This window comes from Heptranchias perlo, chromosome 11 (assembly GCF_035084215.1).
Source record: "Heptranchias perlo isolate sHepPer1 chromosome 11, sHepPer1.hap1, whole genome shotgun sequence".
Taxonomy (NCBI): domain Eukaryota; kingdom Metazoa; phylum Chordata; class Chondrichthyes; order Hexanchiformes; family Hexanchidae; genus Heptranchias; species Heptranchias perlo.
Window position 1 is genome coordinate 7,121,551 of NC_090335.1, and position 21,835 is coordinate 7,143,385.

At 43.4% G+C, this 21,835-nt stretch overlaps 1 protein-coding gene across 1 annotated transcript in view; it reads left to right on the top strand.

The window, feature by feature from the left end:
• Positions 1-21,835, top strand: part of wbp4 (WW domain binding protein 4) — a 58,185-nt gene that overhangs the window by 20,634 nt on the left and 15,716 nt on the right. The window lies entirely within an intron of this gene.

Sequence of the window (21,835 nt, forward strand, 5' to 3'; positions counted from 1 at the left end):
GATACATTTACCATCATCTTATACATCTCCAAGGCATGGCGAGGACCCTCACCGTACACCTCTTCATCCAAGTAGAAGTGACTGTCCGTTTTCCTCTCGTCTCCAGTTGTTTTACTCTCATTCTCTCTTTTCCTCTCTTGCTCTCTCTCTTTGCTCAATACATTTACCCTTGCAGAATCATAATATCTTGTGCTTTTTTGAAAATTAATATATTTTCTTTGTATCACTCACAAGGACTAACAGCAGCCAGCACCTTGTATTGTTCATGGTTTCCATTATAGACCTTTTTCATCCATTTTCATTCTTAGTCTCAATATCTCAAAATATAGCTCACCCATCTCAGATCCTAAATTAGCCTTCATGAAGCTTAGTGTCCTTTCCAATACCAACATTTCTCCCCTTCCCCAACAACTCTTAACTTACTTTAAAGCCTAGTCCATCGAGTACTTAATACTCCTGTATAGGAGAGACTCTTCCTGTATCCCTAAACCGGATTCACAAAAAGCTGGTCATATGATAGTTGATCCTCCTTTTAATTACCCGACAACCTATCTCTTGCAACATTTCTTGCTGTGATCATTGCTTTGCTTTACTCCGTTCTGTCTCTTCTAAACTGCAAATATGACCTATATGGTCTCTTCATCCTGCTTGTGTTGTAATTGGGACTTGATTCTAACCTATTCTTTCCCTGATACTCACTATGCTGCTCCTTACTTCTCAGTCTTCCTTTCCTCCTACACTCTACAAACTTTGAAAACCCAAGATTGGTGCAACCTAAACACTACATCTGTATTGTCTCATCTCCTCTTCTCCACTTTTCAACCATGATCTTGTCTTTTCAATTTAGAAAAAAAAAGGTTGTTTTCTTCGAAGGTAGTCCTGCTGGATTAATTGTGTAAAAATTCATACATGCACAAAGTTGCTCTTATTTAAGTAGTGTACTGTTATACATTAATTAGCAAAACTGTATGTTGCAGTGAAAATGTTGTGTGGGGCTTTTTTGTTATCTAAGGTAACGTGGTTTGAGAGAACAAGTGTGGTTTCTTTGGACTGTTACATATCTAAACTGATGTGATCACCTGTTGCTTTCAAGCAAGTATCTTTGGAGTAAAATTATCCAAAGTACATGTATACCTGATGTACAGCAAAGAATTTTATAGAATCATAGAATGGTTACAGCACTGAGGAGCATATTCGGCCCATCGAGCCTGTGCCGGCTCTTTGTAAGAGCAATCCAATTAGTCCCACTCCCCCGCCCTTTCCCTGTAGCTCTGCAATTTTTTTTCCTCTTCAAGCATTTATCCGATTCCTTTTTGAAAGCCACGATTGAATCTGCTTCCACCACCCTTTCGGGCAGTGCATTCCAGATCATTACTACTTGCTGCCTAAAAAAAAAAGTTTTTCCTCATGGCGCTTTTAGTTCTTTTGCTCATCACCTTAAATCTGTGTCCTCTGGTTCTCGACCCTTCCGCCAATGGGAACAGTTTCTCTTTTTATTTACTTTATCTAAACCCTTAATGATTTTGAACTCTTCTTTCAAATCTCCTCTCAACCTTCTCTGCTCTAAGGAGAACAACCCCAGTCTATCCACAGAAAGAACATTTACTTGGAGTATGTGCCCAGAGAATGCAACAGACAGAACTATAATAAATATGTAATGTGCAAATTAAGAGAGTGTGTAGTTCCTATAGGCTTGTTTTAATGTCCGCCGCAATAGTCTTCTAATCTATCAGAGTGACAATTTCAGAATAGGCCCATGAGGCGGGATATCACTGAGACACTGTCCTGTTTAAGAACTTTATATTGTTGCAAGACACGCCTGGCCGTTCTGTTGCCCACACTGTGTATGTACTGCAGGTACAGAGCAAGACTCTTTGTTTCAGGGCAACTAGCTCAAATTTTCCATCCAGCCGGATTTCAGCAATATCCTATTCTGTGGCTCCTGGGACAGCTTGTGCCTTCAGATGCCAGACTGTTCTTCAGACCATTTACAACGAACCTTCTAGCTCAGTGGACTCTCATCTTGTTCTTCCCAATTTTCATATGGTTTATTCAGCCTATTAATGCAGGTTTATCATTTTCAACAGTCACTAGTAGTGTAAATGTGTTGAGTAAATAAATATAAAGATCATTTTGCCATTCACACTCCCAATCTTCTGATGGGAGAAGGCAGATGAAGGTGAGGAGCTATTGTATTAGGATCTTAGAAGCATGGAATGAGAGTGGTCCATTTGGTCTAACAAAAGTGAGGGCAAAAAGACTGTAACATTAGTGAAAATGTAACGTCGCTTAACTCCATAATATTTCAGACTACAGGGTCACTTATTTAAAATTGTCACTGAGAGTGAGGAGAGGGTTGGAGCCATGAATGCTTTGCCACAGGTAATGGTTGAAGTGGAGATCTTTAAGGGAAAACTAGATGAAGTAGAGGCAGATACAGGGCTTTGAGGAGAGTGCAAGGTAGTGGAATCAGTTTTTGGATTGCTGTAGTAAAGCATGAGGACAGACACAAGTGGGTCAAATGATCTTGTTCTCGGCTGGGAATCTCAAAATCATCACCTGGAGCATCGCAGGCATTTTGAGGGCTTGTGCATAGGATTGACTGACTCGCTATTGGGTTTGTTTCCGCATTCTTCACTGGGTCGTTGGTGGAGTTACCAGAGGGGAGAGGGTCACCTGGTGTCTGGACGGATGCAGAGCATTGTTGGAAAGGCAGACTCTAATTTATGGATGTCCTAAATGAAAGATTGTTCAAGTTGCCCCTGGTGGCAATGGTTGTTGGATTAAATTCTCATATATAATTGAGAAACTTAATGTGTTTGGTTAGTGATGCATGACTGGGGTGTTCTATACATTACTCTAGCAATGAAAACCTCATGACTTGTTCACATTAATCCACTGTGTGCCATCGATTCTTGACAAATCTGGGACCGTTCCCACTGATTTGCCAACCCTGAAGCTGCAAGAACTCTCTTTATCTCAGAGTAATTTTCTACCCTTCCCTTCTCAAGGTGCTGACTCCTGCTGGAGTTCCCAGGGCAGCTCTCTAGTACCTCATCCAATAAGCAAGTCTAGATAGCAAGTGTTGGCTGGCTCTTTTACCCTGGCTCACGACTGAGCCAAATCTTGTTGCACCGCACGCATACTGGACAGAGATCATGAGCGGGAACACTGGAGGAATGCTTCCCCAGCACCCCAGCAGGGTGTAGGGGGTGGTGGTGTGTGTCAGCTTCACCTCTAACTTCTGAGCGGTCCGAATCGCTCCCACTCCCTTGGTTCTAGACCTTGGACTTATTTGGGGGTTGTGACAAAGTGCAGCAGACAACTGGTTTTGGTGCAAGAAAAACTGGGTTTATTGAAGTCACAAATGAACTTGTAACATTAGGATTACACTGAGATTATACAGACCTACAAAGTACACTTAGTTAAGAATGGGGAACACACGGCATAACGAGGGAAAATCATGCTACTAATCCCCTTACCCTTGTCCCACCCCCAAAACCTAACTAAATTGAACTAAGAGGTCAGGGATCATGCTCACCAACCAGGGTTCCTTGACGGTTCGAAATCCAGCCAGGTAATCCGGTTGCAGTTTTGGGGTACGCTCTTTGTGTCCTTTGGGGCCTGTCGTCCCCACGTGGTCCTGGTCTGTGGAATCTGCGATGGTTCTTCAGTTGGGTGGAGTCCGCTGATGCGGTATGGCACGGTTGTGGGTGGTCGATCTTCGTGGAGGGCTGCGGTTGCGGCCCTGTCTTCGGTTGAGCCTACCACGCCGTGCCCCTCGCCGTGATGTTGCCTGCGAACCTCCGGATCTCCTTCCTCCGCTTAGCTCAGCTACCTCTCCCTGCTTAAACTCTGCTTAGACTGCTTAAAACCCTCCCCCTTCGTAACTGGTGGCCCAGTTATACTGTTTTTCGAATTTCTTATCTGAGCGCCAAATCAAGGTTAGTTCTTTGTCTGATTTTGGTGGGCTTCTTCAGGTGATTATAGGTTTTCGCCTTAACTGATTTTGGGGCAGTTGTCTCGTTGTTTTTAATGGGCTTGCATAATGTTTATCGTTGCCTTCCTGCCCCCTTAACTAGTCTTGAACTGAAAGCCATTGTATATGTGAAGTCTTGACGGGCTTGCATAATTGCTCCATTGTTGCCTTCCTAGTAGTGATTATTTATGCAAGGTTTTGATGGGCTTTAGTTTCGTGTAAGATGAAGTCTTTCTCTGGGTTGATTGTTTTAAAGGGAAGAATGCGTATTCTGTCTCCTCTCGTTGTCTGGTTTCAGGCAACAATCCACACTGCACCCAACAAGCCCGGGCATGTCAAGTCCCAGGCCTGCATGGGCCTAACCTCCTGCCTGCAGGGTTCTACATTTAACCCAGCAGTTGGGTCCTCTGCCATAAAAGTCCAAAAGTCATATCCTCGTTGATGATATGAAAAATGTGGGAATTTTGGGAACCCTTCAAGGGTGCGGGGGAAGCATTTCTCAGCTTGTAGCAGGGTTTCTTGGACTGAAATGTCTCGAGTGGCTCCCAGGCTGGTCTGAACTCACAGCTCCTGCTTTTTTGCAATGGGGACACCCAGGGCATTAACGTGGCACAGCAGGGAAAATATCACTGCTCATTCGTCTCCAGTTAGTGCTAAATTTGGTGTTTCTAAAGTAGCATTTACTTCTGCACCTTCCTTCGCCCTGAAGGTATTTGAAAAGGAGATGACTTTGAGGTGAACTAGTTGAATTTTTCAAGATTGAGGGAAATTAACAAAACTAAAGGGAGGAAATTGTTCCTTCTGGTGAAGGGTTCAATTCCCAGTGAACACATGTTTAGAAATTAGGAAGCTTGGACTAAGAGGGGAAGTCAGGGTGGTCTTTGTTCACCCAAAGGGCAATTGAGTTGTGGCACAAGTTGAAGCAAACAGTATAAATGGGGTCAGGAGACAGTTAAATACATTTCTGGGGTCAGCTCCCTGGATGACTAAAGATATAGAGATTAAATGAAACAGAAAACGGAGGCTTATGACGAATGTAAGGTTCATAATACAGTAGAGAACCAGGCTGAATACAGAAAGTACAGAGGAGATCTAAAAAAGGGAATAAGAGGGACAAAGAGAGAGTGTGAGAATAGATTAGTGGCTAACATAAAAGGGAACTCAAAAGTCTTTTATAGACATACAAATAAAGGGTTGTCAAAGGAAAGGTGGGACTGATTTAGGGACAAAAAAGATCTTCTGGAGGCTGAGGGTATGGCTGAGGTGCTAAATGGATACTTCGCATCAGTCTTCACTGGAGAAGAGGATGCTGCCATTGTAGCAGTAAAGGAGGAGGTAGTAGCGACATTGGATAGGATAAAAATAGATAAAGATGAAGTACTTAAAAGGTTGGCAGGGGAATGGGACCAATTGGCTAGCTCTTTTAAAAAGCTGCCACAGGCTGAATGGGCCGAATGGCCACCTCCTGTGCTGTATCTACTATGATACTAACTCTTTCTACAGACGCTGTATAATCTACCCAATTGTGCACTCTACCTGATCTATCTAATTTTCCAAACGGAAGTTCTGCATAAATACTACAATCCCCAAGGTAATTGAGCAAAAATGTCTAGTCCGCTGCCCTCCAAAGACGAGACATCCTCGTGATGAAAAGATGGTGGAAGCAGATTCAGTAGTAACTTTGAAAAGGGAATTGGATAAATACTTAAAAAGGAAAACTTTGCAGGGCAATGGGGAAAGAGCTGGGGAGTGAGACTAATTGGATAGCTCTTTCAGAAAGCCAGCACGATGGGCCAAATGGCCTCCTTCTGTGCTGTTTGATTCTATGATGGTCCCCAGCCCAGCAGCACAGGAAGCATCATGTCCATGGAGCATTTCATCATTCTAACCTAAGCCAGTACCTATAGCCTCCTTTCTTAAATGGGTTGACACAGTAACTGCCATCCACATATCCATCACTTGAGGTGGGATGGGATGAATTCTACTTGCGAGTCATCCTTGAAGCTTGATCATTGTAAACCAGTGTCCTTTAGTTACTCTGCTCGTACTCTTAAGTCTGCTTGTATCTCCATGGCTGCCTCACAGAATTGAGAGACCTGGATCATGTTCCTCTTCAGTCCTTTTGCGAATGAAAACCAGTTGAGTGGCTCCCGCATTACAGATATCTTAGCAATATTCCAAGCATGAATGAAGGAAGGCAGGGGTGGTGGGGAGGGTTCCCTGTGTTTTTGAGGAGGAATTCTCAAATTGCTGTTTAGGCCCAGGGCGTGTACTTCTAGAAGATAACTAGCTCAGATATTTAATATCTTTCCGTTTTTAAGTCATGCGCTTGTCTCTCATTCTTGGTTTGGGAACAGGAAAATAATTATGATGTACCTGGTTTCCTCTCTCCCATTTTTTTTTGTTAATCTGTATATTTTTACTGTTTAAAAATTAGCGACTGGGCCGTTTTCATTTTGTTTTTCCCTCATTACTCCCAAGCTTGGTGGACTAGTTTCTCTGATATGTTTTGAGTAAGATTTCTGTGCAGTTATTTAACTGCTAGCCATATCCATGATGTATTTCCTTGACTTGAGTATTCTTTCATTGGCAACTAATAGTAAAGTCAAGCCCGTTTAAAATGAACACCAAATTGCTGTGCTAAATTTTTGTTCTGGGTGGATTTGGCTGTATCAGTTACAGTTATAATTAAGTGACTGCAAACAAGCACTTAAGTATGCTTCTTGGACTCTGTTGCTATGGTAATTTAAATTTTTGATATAGTCCGTGTCTGCAACAGTGTGATAAAGTGTACTCCACCCTCCCCGTGACAGCATTACCTCTCTTGAACCAGTCCCTAAATGCTGCACCGAGCAACGTCTCATCCTCGGCGATATCAACCTCCATCACTCCTCTCGCTTTGCCCTCTCTCTCCTCTTGGTTCGCTGTCCTCCCTTAACCTCTCCCTCCATATAATCTCCTACCCATGTTCACGGCCACCCCCTTTGAGCGTGCCATCTCATGTGGTGCCTCCATTCCCATCAACTGAATCACAAATAAGGCCATCTCTGATCACTTCCTTGTATCGTAGTAGGTGCAGCACAGGAGGTGGCCATTTGGCCCATCGTGCCTGTGCTGGCTCTTTGAAAGAGCTATCCAATTAGTTCCATTCCCCTGCACTTTCCCCATAGACCTGTAATTTTTTTTCCTTCAAGTATTTATCTAATTCTGTTTTGAAAGTTACTATTGAATCTGCTTCCACCACCCTTTCAGGCAGCGCATTCCAGATCAGAACAACTCACTGCTTTAAAAAAAAAATTGTTTCCTCATGTCGCCTCTGGTTCTTTTGCCAATCACCTTAAATTGTGTCCTCTGCCTACTGAGCCTTCTGCCACTAGAAACAGTTTCTCTTTATTCACTCTTATCAAAACCTTTCATGATTTTGAACACTCCTATCAAATCTCCCCCTTAACCTTCTCTGTCTGTTCTAAGGAGAACAATTCCAGCTTCTCCATTCTCTCCCATAACTGAAGTCCCTCATCCCTGGCACCATTCTAATAAATCTCTTCTGCACCCTCTCTGAGGCCTTGACATCCTTCCTAAAGTGTGGTGCCCAGAATTGAACACATTACTCCAGCTGCAGCCTAACCAGTTTTTTTATAAAGGTTTAGCATAACTTCCTCACTTTTGTACTCTATGCCTCCAGTAATAAAGCCCAGGATTCCATATGACTTTTTAACAGCCTTCTCAACTTGTCCTGCTACCTTCAAATATTTGTGTGTGTGTGAGCCTCCAAGTCTCTCTGTTCCTGCACCCCCTTTAAAATTATGCCATTAGTTTATATTACCTCTCTTCATTCTTCCTACCAGATGAAATGCTCCATGGACATGATGCTTCCTGTGTTGCTGGGCTGGGGATCATCATAGAATCAAACAGCACAGAAGGAGGCCATTTGGCTTTCTGAAAACACTATCCAATTAATCTCACTCCCCAGCTCTTTCCCCATACATCTCTGCATTAAATTTCATTTGCTATGCGTCTGCCCATTTCACCAGACTATCTATGTCCTCCTGAAGTCTGTTACTATCCTCCACCTTGTTTCCTACATTTGAGTTTCGTGTCGTCTGCAAACTTTGAAATTATACCCTCTATCCCCAAGTCTAGGTCATTAATATATATCAAAAGAGCAGTGGTCCTAATGTCAACCCCTCGGGAACATAGTCTGAAAAATAACCATTCACCATTACTCTCTGCTTTCTGCCCCTTGATGTGGAGATGCCGGTGATGGACTGGGGTTGACAATTGTAAACAATTTTACAACACCAAGTTATAGTCCAGTAATTTTATTTGAAATTCACAAGCTTTCGGAGGCTTCCTCCTTCCTCAGGTGAACGAAATGAAATCCTCGAAATGAAATCGCATTTATAATTCACAGAACAATGCTTGGTGATTACAGACAGTTTTTTCAACTGCCCGTTGCCAAGGCAATCAGTGACTTGATGTCTGTGTCTAAATGCGCGATCTTCTTGGATATCCTTTCCACTGTGAGCCGGCAGTTTGTGGTGTCGATGGTAGCCCCTTAGACAATTTTGTATCAATGCTGCCACTGTCCTTTTAAACCCATGGGCTAACAAGTCTATTATGTGGTACAAATGCCTTTTGAAAGTCCATATACACAACATCAAGCGCACTACCCTTATCGACCCTCTCCGTTACTTCCTCAAAGAACTCAATCAAGTTAGTCAAACGCGATTTTCCTTTAACAAATCCGTGCTGACTTTCCAAGTGTCAAGTAATTTTGTCCCGGATTATTGTCTCAAAGTTTCCCCACCAGCGACGTTAGGCTGACTGGCCTGTAATTGCTGGGTTTATCTCTCTCCCCTTTTTTGAACAAGGGTGTAACATTTGTAATCCTCCAGTCCTCTGGCACTATCCCTATATCGAAGGAGGATTGGAAGATTGTGGCCAGAGCCTCCGCTATCTCCACCCTTACTTCCCTCAGTAACCTAGGATGTATCCCATCTGGACCGGGTGAGTTTTCTACTTTGAGGACTGCCAATCTTTTAAGTATCTCCTCTTTATCTATTTTTATCCTATTCAATATCACTACTACCTCCTCCTTTACTGCTGCTTTGGCAGCATCCTCTTCTCTAGTGAAGATGGATGGGAAGTTTTCATTTAGTACCTCAGGCAGCCCTCTGCCTCCACAAGAAGATCTCCTAGTCTGTCCCTAATCGGTCCCACCCTTCCTTTTGACTACTTATATGTTTGTAAAAGACTTTTGGGTTCCCTTTTATGTTAGCCACTAGTCTATTCTCATACTCTCTCTTTGCCCCTCTTCTTTTTTTAGATCTCCTCTGTACTTTCTGTATTCGACTTGGTTCTCTTCTGAATTATGAACCATACATTTGTCATAAGCCTCCTTTTTTTTTTCATTTTAATCTCTACATCTTTAATTATCCAGGGAGCTCTAGCTTTGGATGCCCTTCCTTTCCCCTTCGTAGGAATGTGTCTACTCTGTACCTGAACCATCTTCTCCTTGAAGGCCTCCCATTTGTTCAATTACTGTTTTGCCTACCAATTTTTGATTCCAATCCACCTGGGTAAGATCCCTTTTTAACTCACTGAAATTTGCCCTCCTCCAGTTAAGTAGTTTCACATTTGATTGTCCCTTGCCGTTTTCCATAACTACTCTAAAACCTAATGATATTATGATCACTGTTCCCCAAATACTCTCCAACTGAAACATGCTCCACTTGCCCCACTTCGTTCCCCAGAACTAGATCCAGCACTGCTTCCTTCCTCGTTGGGATGGAAACACACTGTTCCAGAAAGTTCTCTTGAATGCATTTCAGGAATTCCTCCCCTTTGCCCTTTACATTGTTACTTTCCCAGTCTATATTGGGATAATTGATTCCCCCATTATCACTACTCTATAGTTCTTGCATCTTTCTGTAATATGCCTGCAAATTTGCTCCTCTATGTCCTATTATTTGATGGCCTATGCTATATACCCAGTAGTATAGTAGCTCCTCTGTTGTTCCTTAATTCTAACCAAATAGATTCTGTCTTTGACGCATCAACTACATCATCCCTTTCCAGTGCTTTATTAGTTTAATACTGCCACCACCACCCCCCCCCCCACCCCTCTTTTTCCTTGTTAAATACCCAATTCTCCCCTTTGATCCAGATCTCATCATACACATCCCTCTTCCCCTCCCAACTCCACTTCCTTTTGCATCTGAACCTGAAAATAAAATCTTCCCCCAAGTCACTTACAACGGCATTTTCAAACTCCCATTTGTCGAGCCTTTGGCCCTCCATTCACCACAATACTTCTGCAGCAATCTGCTCAATCACACCCTCACCTCCACCTTTGCCCTTATCCCCAGTAAAACCCTTACTCTCCCACCCTTGTCGTTCCCCTTGGTACGGCCCCCATTTTCACTCCTTTGAGTCCACGGGACGTAGATTTGAACGTTTATGGCTCACAATCGGTTTAGCCATTCACCGCCAGATCTGGCTGGACCATATCAAGCACTACCTGGTCCTGCTGTCCTCTGCCAAAACTGCTCACTATTCTAGGATCATCCTGGAATGTGAAGATAACCCCGGCTTCTCTTCTCCACTACCAACCATCTCTTTAAACCCCTCTCCCCTGCCCCTCCACCCTTACCTCCAATAAGTGCAAGGCGCTCATGGACCTCTTTGCCACTAAGATTGAGGCCATCCGTCCACCTGCCTCTGTTCCTTCCCTCCCTTCCCCTGGTCCATCAAGCCAAACTTCCCCCTGCCCTAGCCCTGAACTCGCATCTTTCCCTAGTTTCTCTCCTATCTCCCCTCATTCCCTCTCCTATGATCTTGTCCATGAGCCTTATCTCTTGCTCTCTCGACCCTATTCTCACTAAACTGCTGACCACTGAACTTCCCTCGGCCCCCTTGCTAACTGATCTTGTAAATGGTTCCCTCTTCTCAGGTACTGTCTGGCTGCCTTTCAATCTGCTGTCATCATCACCCCACTCCTCAGAAAAAAAAACACCCTTGACCCCTCTGTCCTTGCAAACTACCACCCCATCTCCAACCTCCCTTTCCTCTGAAGCCTTTGAATGTGTTGTCGCCTCCCAAATCCATGCTCGTCTTTCCTGCAACTCCATGTTTCAACATCTCCAATCAGGTTTCCACCCCTGCCACAGTACTGAAACGGCCCCAATCAAAGTTATAAATGACATCCTCTGACTCTACCATGGTAAACTATCCCTCCTCATCATTCTCGACCTGTCTGCTGCCTTTCACACGGTTGACCACGCCATCCTCCTCCAACATCTCCTCTGTTGCCCAGCTGGGTGGGACTGCCCTCGCCTGGTTCCATTCTTACCTATCGAGTCGTGGCCAGAGAATCTCCTGCAATGGCTTCTCTTCCTGCTCCTACTCCGTTACCTCTGGAGTCCCCCGTGAACCTATCCTTGGCCCCCTCCTATTTCTCATCTACATGCTGACCTTCAGCGACATCATTTGAAGACACGATGTCAGGTTCCACGTGTTTGCAGGCGATACCCAGCTCTACCTCGCCACCATCTCTCTCGACCCCTCTGCTGCCTCTGTTTTGTCACACTGCTTGTCCGACATCCAGTCCTGGATGAGCCAAAATTTCCTCCAATTAAACATTGGGAAGACCGAAGCCGTTGTCTTTGACCACAGCCACAAATTCCGTTCCCTCGCCACCGACTCCATTCCCTTTCCCTGTCCATTGTCTCAGGCTGAACCAGACTGTTCGCAACCTTGGTGTCCTATTTGACCCTGAGCTGAGCTTCCGACCCCATATCCTCTCCATCAAAAAAAACGCCTCCTTCTACCTCCGTAATATCGCGCGTCTCTGCCCCTGCCTCAGCCCATCTGCTGTGTCCCAGTGAGACTGCTGGTTATAAATGAATAATTCATTCGTTATGTGCATGCGGTATTTACATAGTTACATTCACTCAAAGCAGGACATTCACGTACTGTGTGTGTTTAATAAGATAGGAATTCATTCTAAGCAGGGCCACTTATAATTTAATTCTTGTTACTAGTTCTACTTAGTAGAGCTTAAAACTCAATGCACTAAAGGCTTGATTCATAAGTTTAAAGTCTGTATGAATTTTGCACTTGTTCCAAATAAAATGGATCAGTGGAAGGTTTTTAAATAAAAATCTTTTCCTTTCCTGGTCACTGGCAGCACTCTTATCATTTCTACCTATTTGAGCCTACTGGATGTAATATAGAACCAGTTTGGTTCACAGTATAAATAAACTTGCATACCCCTGGTAATAATTTGCATTGCAGTACATTATTTGCATCACTGAATCTTGATCAACTCCAAGCCCTTCATTAGGCAATAAAACTCGTCCTTTATCCTGCATTTTCCTTGCAAAGTAGGACTATAAGCTCCCTTGATAGTTTGAGGAAACCATGTACTGAGCAAATGTGAAAATGTTGTCAAGACCTTGCATATGGGCAGTGCTGCCCCGCGGTCTCCTATTCACACGCCGTATAAACTACTAGGCTCTATTATAACACCAGTTTGTTTCTCTTCAACTAAAGGCTCTTTGTACTTGGGCAAAAGTTTGGGACAGTCACCAGCCTCTCTTTGGGAACAAGTTAGAGTAGCCAGACAGAATATCAAACATTGTGTTAATTAATCCAATCTGTGGAGGTTTTGTTCTTTTCTGGTTTCTCTGGTGTTTGGCAGAAAATATCACGCTAGACTGGCCTTTCCAGGACAAGCGCACAAAAGAAAGAAAAGCTGTGATCTTTAGACCATATGGTAACACCAGCAGCCAATCCTGTTTTTATAGACAGCCATATAGAGAACAAATAAATTAGGCAAAAACAAACAAGCATACATAGGACTGAGACTCAAATTGGCCATCTAGTGAAGGGAATGCGAGCTGGCTAGGCTGTGATTGTGCCTTATCTGCATTGGAAACAAACAAAATGCTTCCATAGTTGGATTAAGATGCCTGCATCAACCTCTGCTAAAGGCTTTAAATACGTGCAAAATATAATAGTCCATTTCCGATCGTTACACTGTGCTTTCCAGATTATCTAAAGAATGATATAGGCTGAGCCTAAGAAATCCAGCCACTTGCAGTTAAGCACTGGCATAGGACCTGTTGACATAGGACTGGAACCAAGGATCCTTAAGTATTTCCTGGTGTCGGGAACCCGTCTTCACCACTGGAGCTGATTGGCACTGAGACATAATTGGCACCAACCAGAGCCAAATTCTGTACAAAACACGGGTAGATTACATCTGAACCCACCAACAAGGTAGCACATGGATTGCTAACATGGAACCCCCCCTCAGGGATCCATCAACTCAGAGATTCTGGCACCACTCAGGTCAGTACTGCTGAAACAACCCGAGTACCAGTTAGCACTGGGTAACCTTCAGACTATACTCCCTCAGGATTGTCAAAATGAAGTGTAACTAATATCCTGAGTACTAAACAGTACTCAGCACTGCACAGGAGTGTCAGCCTAGATTGTGTGCTCAAGTCATGGAGTGGGACTTCTGACTCGGAGACTAGTAGAATTTTGTAAGTGCCGAGGCTCCACTTAGATTATAAATCTCATGTAGAGGACTAAAAGTCTTGAAGCGCTTTTATTTTGGTCTCTGAAAACAATTGACAATTTTCAAGAGTTAGGGACTGTATTGCTGTTTTATCTTGTTTTCAACTTGCTTCTGTGTACATTTTTTACAATTAATTTGTAGTTTAGCCTGAAATAGCCTGACACTGTCGTGTTTTTTCTGCCTATTAGAGAGCTCAGGAGTATACAGTGAGTATCCTGTGCTACTCTGGTATAACCCATTGGTGAAAGGGTAGATTGTTAGCCTTGAGGCATGTTACATCCTATTCACTATATGTAAACGGGTACATTTTAGTTTATAAGTGGCCCAGACCTATTTAAGGAGGAGCCTTTTGGAGTGACCTTGAGTGTTGGGAGATGGATCAGATTGTAACCCTGGCTACAGGGGTTTTCATGGCTCGATCCCTATGATCGAGAGGTCTGGCTAGGCATACAAAACATGAAATCCTTTAATAGACCAAGTGAACGTGGTCCTGTAAAATACACCAGTTGCAGTCTTAATGATAGTACTTTAGGTCCGGGAAATCACCCAGGAAGGAGACAAGTCACTTGTCTTTTAACCGAGTCCAAGTGGATGGATCCTCTCGGTTAACAAATGTACCACTGACTGCATCAGGTTAGCAGATATGCATTTCTTTCATTTTCCCATAATCCATGGGTAGTTCAAAACAGTCAGAGTGAATGTTACATTGGCCTTGCTAACCACACTCCTCAAACATCATGGCTGTGAATAGAAGCAGAGTCCCACTTCAGAAGTGATTTCTCCTCACGACAAGAACATTGTTATATTTATACAGTGCCTTTTAATGTAGTAAAACGTTCCAAGGCGCTTCACAGGAGCATATTCAAACAAAATTTTACATTGAGCCATATATGGAGATATTAGGGCAGGTGACCAAAAGCTTGGTCAGAGGTAGGTTTTAAGGAGCTTGTTAGAGGAGGAGGAGGAGGAGGAGAGAGAGGTTTAGAGATGGAATTTCAGAGCTTAGGGCCTAGGCAACTGAATGGTGGAGCGATTAAAAATCAGGCACGAGGCCAGAATTGGAGGAGCGCAGAGATCTTGGAGGGTTGTAGAGCTGGAGGAGGTTACAGAGATAAGGAGGGGTGAGGCCAGGGAGGGATTTGAAGGATGAGAATTTTAAAATTGAGGCGTTGTTGGACTGGGAGCCAATGTAGGTCAGCAAGCACAGGGAAGAGAACCTCTTTACAAGAGGCCCAGACCTACCTCTTTAAGTAGGCCTGGGCCCCTTACAAACTGAAATGTACCATTATATGTATACAGTTAGTGGTCATTTACTTTGGAGACATTCTGGTTGACTAGTTATTGAAAAATAATGACTGAGATCAGGACCTCTGATGGTAGTTGTCCTTGGGTGTCTGCTTATACAAGCTTGTAACACATCATTTAAACAGTTGATATACTGGTCGTCTTCTAAGCCATTTAGACCCAGCTGATATTATGTCCTTCATGTTCTGGAGCATCTTTGCCGTCGGCATTGGTTCTAATCAGGTTCATATTAGATCGTTCAGTCTTGCATGACCTATTTCTGTTTGGATTGTTAGGAAAAGTACCTGTTGGTATCCTGTCTTATGCAAGCTGTTTGGAAATTGTACAGAGATAGGGCCCCGTTCGCTCGCAGTTCAACACAAGCTAATGTGCTCACTCTTTGAACTGTTCTTTATGTAGAAAACTGTACAGTTATTAGTGAGGGTCTTAGCTCTTGCACTTATAGAACTGTAAATCCTTCTGGTAGATTGGCTGCATTTGATTTGGCATTCTGATGGGGGGAGGTGGGGGGGGTTTCTTAGGATTCAACCAGAGTTCGTTCTTAATATCACTTCCCATTTCCATTTGGTTGAAGAAGCTGTTGTCATTTTATCTGCCTCCACAAAACTGGACTGTCATTTTCCATTACATGGAGACTTGCAGAGTCCTTTCTTCTCTCTCACACACTGCCATTTAAGCAGTCTGAAGAGCTATTTATTTCCTATGCTGCAAGAATCCAAGGCCAATCGGTGGCAACGCCAAAAGAATGGCTCATGTATCCCACACTCTTACCATTTTTCAGGGAAGAAGCCTAAAGGACAGGTTAAAGATCATTCTGTTCACAATGTTTCCTGGTGAACTCACTCAGGTTCCAGTTGATAACAGATGCTCACACGTTTACAAAACGTTATTGTCTAGATTTAACTGCAACTCAATCATGCCGTCGGAAGATTGGGTCTAACAGCTGGTATTTATTAGTTATGTTCCTATAATGTGTGGAGGATGCAAAATGAAGATGCCGTAGCTGGTAGAGCCATCGTTCTTTGAATGAGACACATTCTGCACACATCACAATCTCATCCATCCATTCTTGCAGTTTTCGAGTGAGATTAGCGTTCAACGGTGAGTTGCTTTCAGTTTAGCTCGGGTCAGAACGAGCAGGCTGAATGTGGCAGGTTCTGAAGGTTTATGTGACCCAGAGTAGGGGCCCTGTGTCGCACCACCTATGTACAATGTCGTTCTCTTGTGTGCTCAGCACGTGGCTTCCCCAGACCGTAACAAACTAGCCTATGTTGTGTGGTAGAGGCATGTCATTTGAAGAACGAGGATCGATATAATATATTGTCTCCTGAGTCCAACCGTCGGCTATCACCTCTGACCTTTGGTCGCACTTTTGCTCTGCTTTTATCTATTGATTTTCTTGGCCTCATTATTTCTTCTGACCTCAAATGGAATTCCTGCTTCTGTTTCTGAAGCTGCCAGTAAGAAGCTAAACATTTGCTTCGCTATATCTGGGCACATCTGTGAAAATGTTTACCAAACTTCTTGTGGCCATATTGGTTCCTCGGCACCCCACTATACACTGGTGCAACTAAAATTTATAACCTAATAAATACTGACACAAGCTTGAACAGTTTTGAGAGCGATTCACAAAACATACCAATAAACCCACCCATTGCACATTACTGTGCTTTCACCAACTTTTTGCTTCACAGGCATCCTTTCTGCTCCATTTATTTTTCTTGGCCATTTCTCAGGCTAACTCTGAGGTTCAGTGTTGGTTTTATATTATAAGTACATGTTTTTCAGCCCTTCCCCCTCTGCTTTGGGGAGAGCTCCATCTTGTATAATATTTTTTAGAAATAACTTTCCCAACTTCTTCCCGTTCCACAGCAACAGGCTGAAATTCCAATGACACTGATTTGGTTCCTAATGAAGAGTGCTACAAATATAAATAAATGTTCATCAGGGCTTTGGAGAGGGTACAGTGGAGATTTACCAGGATGATACCAGGGATGAGGGAAGTCAGTTAGGTAGAGAGACTAGAGAAGATGAGATTGTTCTCCTTAGAGCAAAGAAAGTTAAGATAATAGAGGTGCTCAAAATTATGAAGGGTTTTGATAGGGTAAATAGGGCGAAACTGTTTCCACTGGCAGGAGGGTCGGTAACCAGAGGGGACAGATTTAAGACAATTGGCAAAAAAAAGCCAGGGGGAGATGAGATTTCAATAGTAACTTTCAAAAGGCAATTGGATAAATACTTGAAGGGGAAAAATTTGCAGGGCTGGGGGAAAGAACAGGGGAGTGGGACTAATTAGTAGCTCTTTCAGAAAGCCAGCACAGGCACAATGGGCTGAATGGCCTCCTGTGCCGTATGATTCTACGGCAGCTGGTCTTTAGTCACACCCTCTAGGACTGGTTTAGAGTTGCTCAAACACATACAACTGAGCCAAGCAGAGTGTGGCAGAACAGTACTCCAGCACTGCGCCTTCAGCTGAAGTGATAAAGCAATTGGGGGAGGTGGGGATGGGGGTGGGTGTAAGACACAAGCCAATTAATCACTAACTACCGAATAAACTAAAGACAATCATAGAGGCTCGCATTACATAAGGAGGCCATTTGGCCCATCATGCCAGGTCATTGATAGAGTAATCCAAAACTAATCCCAGTACTCCGCTCTCTCCCCATAGCCCTGTATCCTCCTCTGCTTTGAATATTTATGATGTGGAGATGCCGGTGATGGACTGGGGTTGACAATTGTAAACAATTTTACAACACCAAGTTATAGTCCAGCAATTTTATTTTAACTTCACAAGCTTTCGGAGGCTTCCTCCTTCCTCAGGTAAATGTTCAGGAGCTCCTCGAAGCCTACGCATTTATACATATAGAACAATACATGGTGTTTACAGAATGTCCCTGCAACTGCCCGTTGCCAAGGCAATCACCGTGTTCAGACAGAGAGGTGTCACCTGCAGAACCCCCGAATACACATTCAACAAAAAAACAAACAGGAAAAAAAACAGAGAGAGGCAGAAACATCCGGAAGGCAGAGAAAGCCAGCAAATGACCCATTATATTAAAAACAGATAACATTTGTTCGCTGGTGGGGTAACGTGTAGCGTGACATGAACCCAAGATCCCGGTTGAGGCCGTCCTCATGGGTGCGGAACTTGGCTATCAATTTCTGCTCGACGATTTTGCGTTGTCGTGTGTCTCGAAGGCCGCCTTGGAGTACGCTTACCCGAAGGTCGGTGGATGAATGTCCATGACTGCTGAAGTGTTCCCTCCCAGTCGGGGAACACTTCAGCAGTCATGGACCTTCCGGATGTTTCTGCCTCTCTCTGTTTTTTTTCCTGTTTGTTTTTTTGTTGAATGTGTATTCGGGGGTTCTGCAGGTGACACCTCTCTGTCTGAACACGGTGATTGCCTTGGCAACGGGCAGTTGCAGGGACATTCTGTAAACACCATGTATTGTTCTATATGTATAAATGCGTAGGCTTCGAGGAGCTCCTGAACATTTACCTGAGGAAGGAGGAAGCCTCCGAAAGCTTGTGAAGTTAAAATAAAATTGCTGGACTATAACTTGGTGTTGTAAAATTGTTTACAATTGAATATTTATCCCTTGACAATGAGGATCAGCTACTTTTAAATCAGGAGCTGTCCCTTCAATGCCATTGTGGTTCAGGACAGTTTCTTCTCTTGAGACTTCAAGAGGTTTCTCAATGATGTGAGGCAGGGGGTGAGGGGAACAGAGTGGGGAATGCAGTAATGTAATATTTTATTCTTTTATATTTGGAAACCTCCCCTGCCCGCCACACCCTACCTCCAGGGGAAAACATTAGTTTGCTTTTGGGCCGTCAGAATTTTGTTACATGTCACAACTGTGCTGCTATGCATTGTGGCCTCATGGTGTACGTGGGTCTGTGTTGTACAGAGCTTCCTCTGACTCAGCAGGTGCAGCATTACAGGAGAGCCAGAGTAGAGGATGGTACTATTGGAGGAGGGTTGCTAAGCTCCTCTGTATAACCAGTAAAGCAAGGGAGAGCTGTCCTTGTGCTACTTCAGTGTTTGTGCTCTGTCTATAAGTGTTGAATGTGCATGTGTAAATGGTATGTGTTTGTGCTTGTTGACGACACAGCCAGCCAGATACATGCTTATTCTGTCAGAAATGTATAGACTGAAGAGGTGATCGGGCAAGTGGGCTCACTGCTTTTAAAATTGGCTCCCCCCAAGATAATCTGGGACAGGTAATAGGGATGACCATGTGCACTGAGTTTCTCCTGGCATTTGGGGAAACTACCCTGAACATGCTGGGAAACAGTTTCACCAACATGAGAGAAAAAAATTATGTTTGCAACCTACCTGTTATCTTTCAAGCTGCACTGGGGCCACAGCTTTTCACTATATTCCTTCATCTAAGTTATTTATAAATAGAGAGCTGTAGATCCAAGTTTGCTGGCGACACTAAGCTAGGTGGCACAATAAATCGTGCAGATGGGAGTAGAAAATTGCAAATGGACATTGGTAGATTAAGTGAGTGGGCAAAGCTGTGGCAGATGGAGATCAGTGTGGGAAAGTGTGAGGTCATCCACTTTGGATCTAAGAAAGAGAGATCAGAGTATTTTCTAAATGGTGAGAAGCCAGGAACTGTGGATGAGCAGAGAGATTTAGGGGTCTAAGTACAGAAATCACTAAAAGCTAGTGCACAGGAAAAAAAATATTTAAAAGGCTAATGGAATGTTGGCCTTTATCTCAAGGTGGCTGGATTACAAAGGGGTGGGAGTGATGTTACAGCTGTACAGAGTACTGGTTAGACCCCATCTGGAGTACTGTGTTCAGTTCTGGGCACCGCACCTCAGGAAGGATATATTGGCCTTGGAGGGGGTGCAGCACAGATTCACCAAAATGATTCTGGGGCTAGAGGGTTAAATTGTGAGGACAGGTTGTGTAGACTAGGCTTGTATTCCCTCGAGTATAAAAGGGGTGATCTAATTGAGGTATTTGATTTAAGGATTTGATAGGTAATAGTTTCTCTCTATCTACCCTATCGTTGGAGAGTCCAGAACAAAGGGGCATAATCTTAAAATTAGAGCTAGGCCATTCAGGGTGATGTCAGAAAGCACTTCTTCACCCAAAGGGTAGTGGAAATCTGGAACTCCCTCCCCCAAAAAGCTGTTGAGGCTGGGGGTCAATTGAAAATTTCAAAACTGAGGTTGATAGATTTTTGTTAGGCCATGGTATTAAGGGTTACAGAATCAAGGCGGGTAGATGGAGTTAAGATACAGATCAACCATGATCTCATTGAATGGCAAAACAGGCTTGAGGGTTTGAATGGTCTACCCCTGTTCCTATGTTTAATTGTCCTCTATTTTGAGGAAATGGCTTTTCTTGCTGTGGGTTCAAGTAAGGTAAGGAAAACAAATGTTTAGAAACTGCAAGTTCCAAAATGTGTGTGCACGTAGTGTACTGTAACTTATAGTATATGCACTGTTTCTTCACTCCTGTTTAAATCGACGGCCAGAAGAGCCAAAAAAACAACTTTCATTTATATAGCGCCAGTAGCAAAAATGTCTCGAGGCCTTTCACAATGGATGACAAGCCAAAGGAGGAGCTATTAGGAGGGGTGACCAAAAGCTTTGGGCAAAGAGTTGGGTTTTAAGGAGGGTCTTAAACCCCAGATAAGTCCCACAAAAATGCCTTGCATTTGTCACAATCCAGATGTCACATTTATTACAGATACCAACCAATCTTATTTTGAAAAAGAGAAAGGGAATGATTGACCTGGAGCCCGAAATTTACAATTGGTTCCATCCGCCCTCTAACCTCATCATTTTATAAATAGCTACAGTTCCCTGGATTAGTCTATTTAGAGCAGTGGCCTTTAGAGGAACAGATTGAGCCACCACAACCGTGCTTTAGATCTGAAACTACCAGTAAGCAATGCCATGAGGAATCTGCTTGTTGCTTAAAAAGCAGTGAATAGAGAAGGATAAGGTGGGAGATAAGTGGGCTGCAGCAGCCATTTTAATTGTGACATTAATTTGCCTGTGAAACATGGCCAGGTTTGTGGCAACAGGTATTGAGTCCAGTAAATTTGGCATGAAGGAAACCTGTTTTTGCCAGTATTTGCCATATTTATGATGGCAGATGATGCCCAATTTACCCTGTGTTTTTATTTTTAGCCCCTATTTTCAGATGTCTCTCCAATGTGAGCTCTGTAACAGGCAAAGTCCAGTCTGCATAAGTATTTAGTCATGCACAGCTTCCTTTATTTCTTAAGTCTTGTACTATTGCACCCAACTTCTAATGCCAAATTGGATGTCTGTGCAGCTTGGGACATGCATAATTTCTTTTTGTGCTTCAGATCTTTTTTCTATAATGGTGAAGTGGAGATGACAATCAGGGTGAAAAAAAAAACATTGTATAAAAGTTTTGAGTCACTCTTGTGCAAGGGAAATAAATACCCAGGCTGAACATATCGACCCATGTGAAATAAATACCCAGGCTGAACATATCGACCCATGGGAAATAAATACCCAGGCTGAACATATCGACCCATGGGAAATAAATACCCAGGCTGAACATATCGACCCATGGGAAATAAATACCCAGGCTGAACATATCGACCCATGTGAAATAAATACCCAGGCTGAACATATCGACCCATGGGAAATAAATACCCAGGCTGAACATATCGACCCATGGGAAATAAATACCCAGGCTGAACATATCGACCCATGGGAAATAAATACCCAGGCTGAACATATCGACCCATGGGAAATAAATACCCAGGCTGAACATATCGACCCATGGGAAATAAATACCCAGGCTGAACATATCGACCCATGTGAAATAAATACCCAGGCTGAACATATCGACCCATGGGAAATAAATACCCAGGCTGAACATATCGACCCATGGGAAATAAAAATGAGAATTTAAAAAATACTGAGTACAGTGTTCATGGTCCTTCTGGAGGAACAG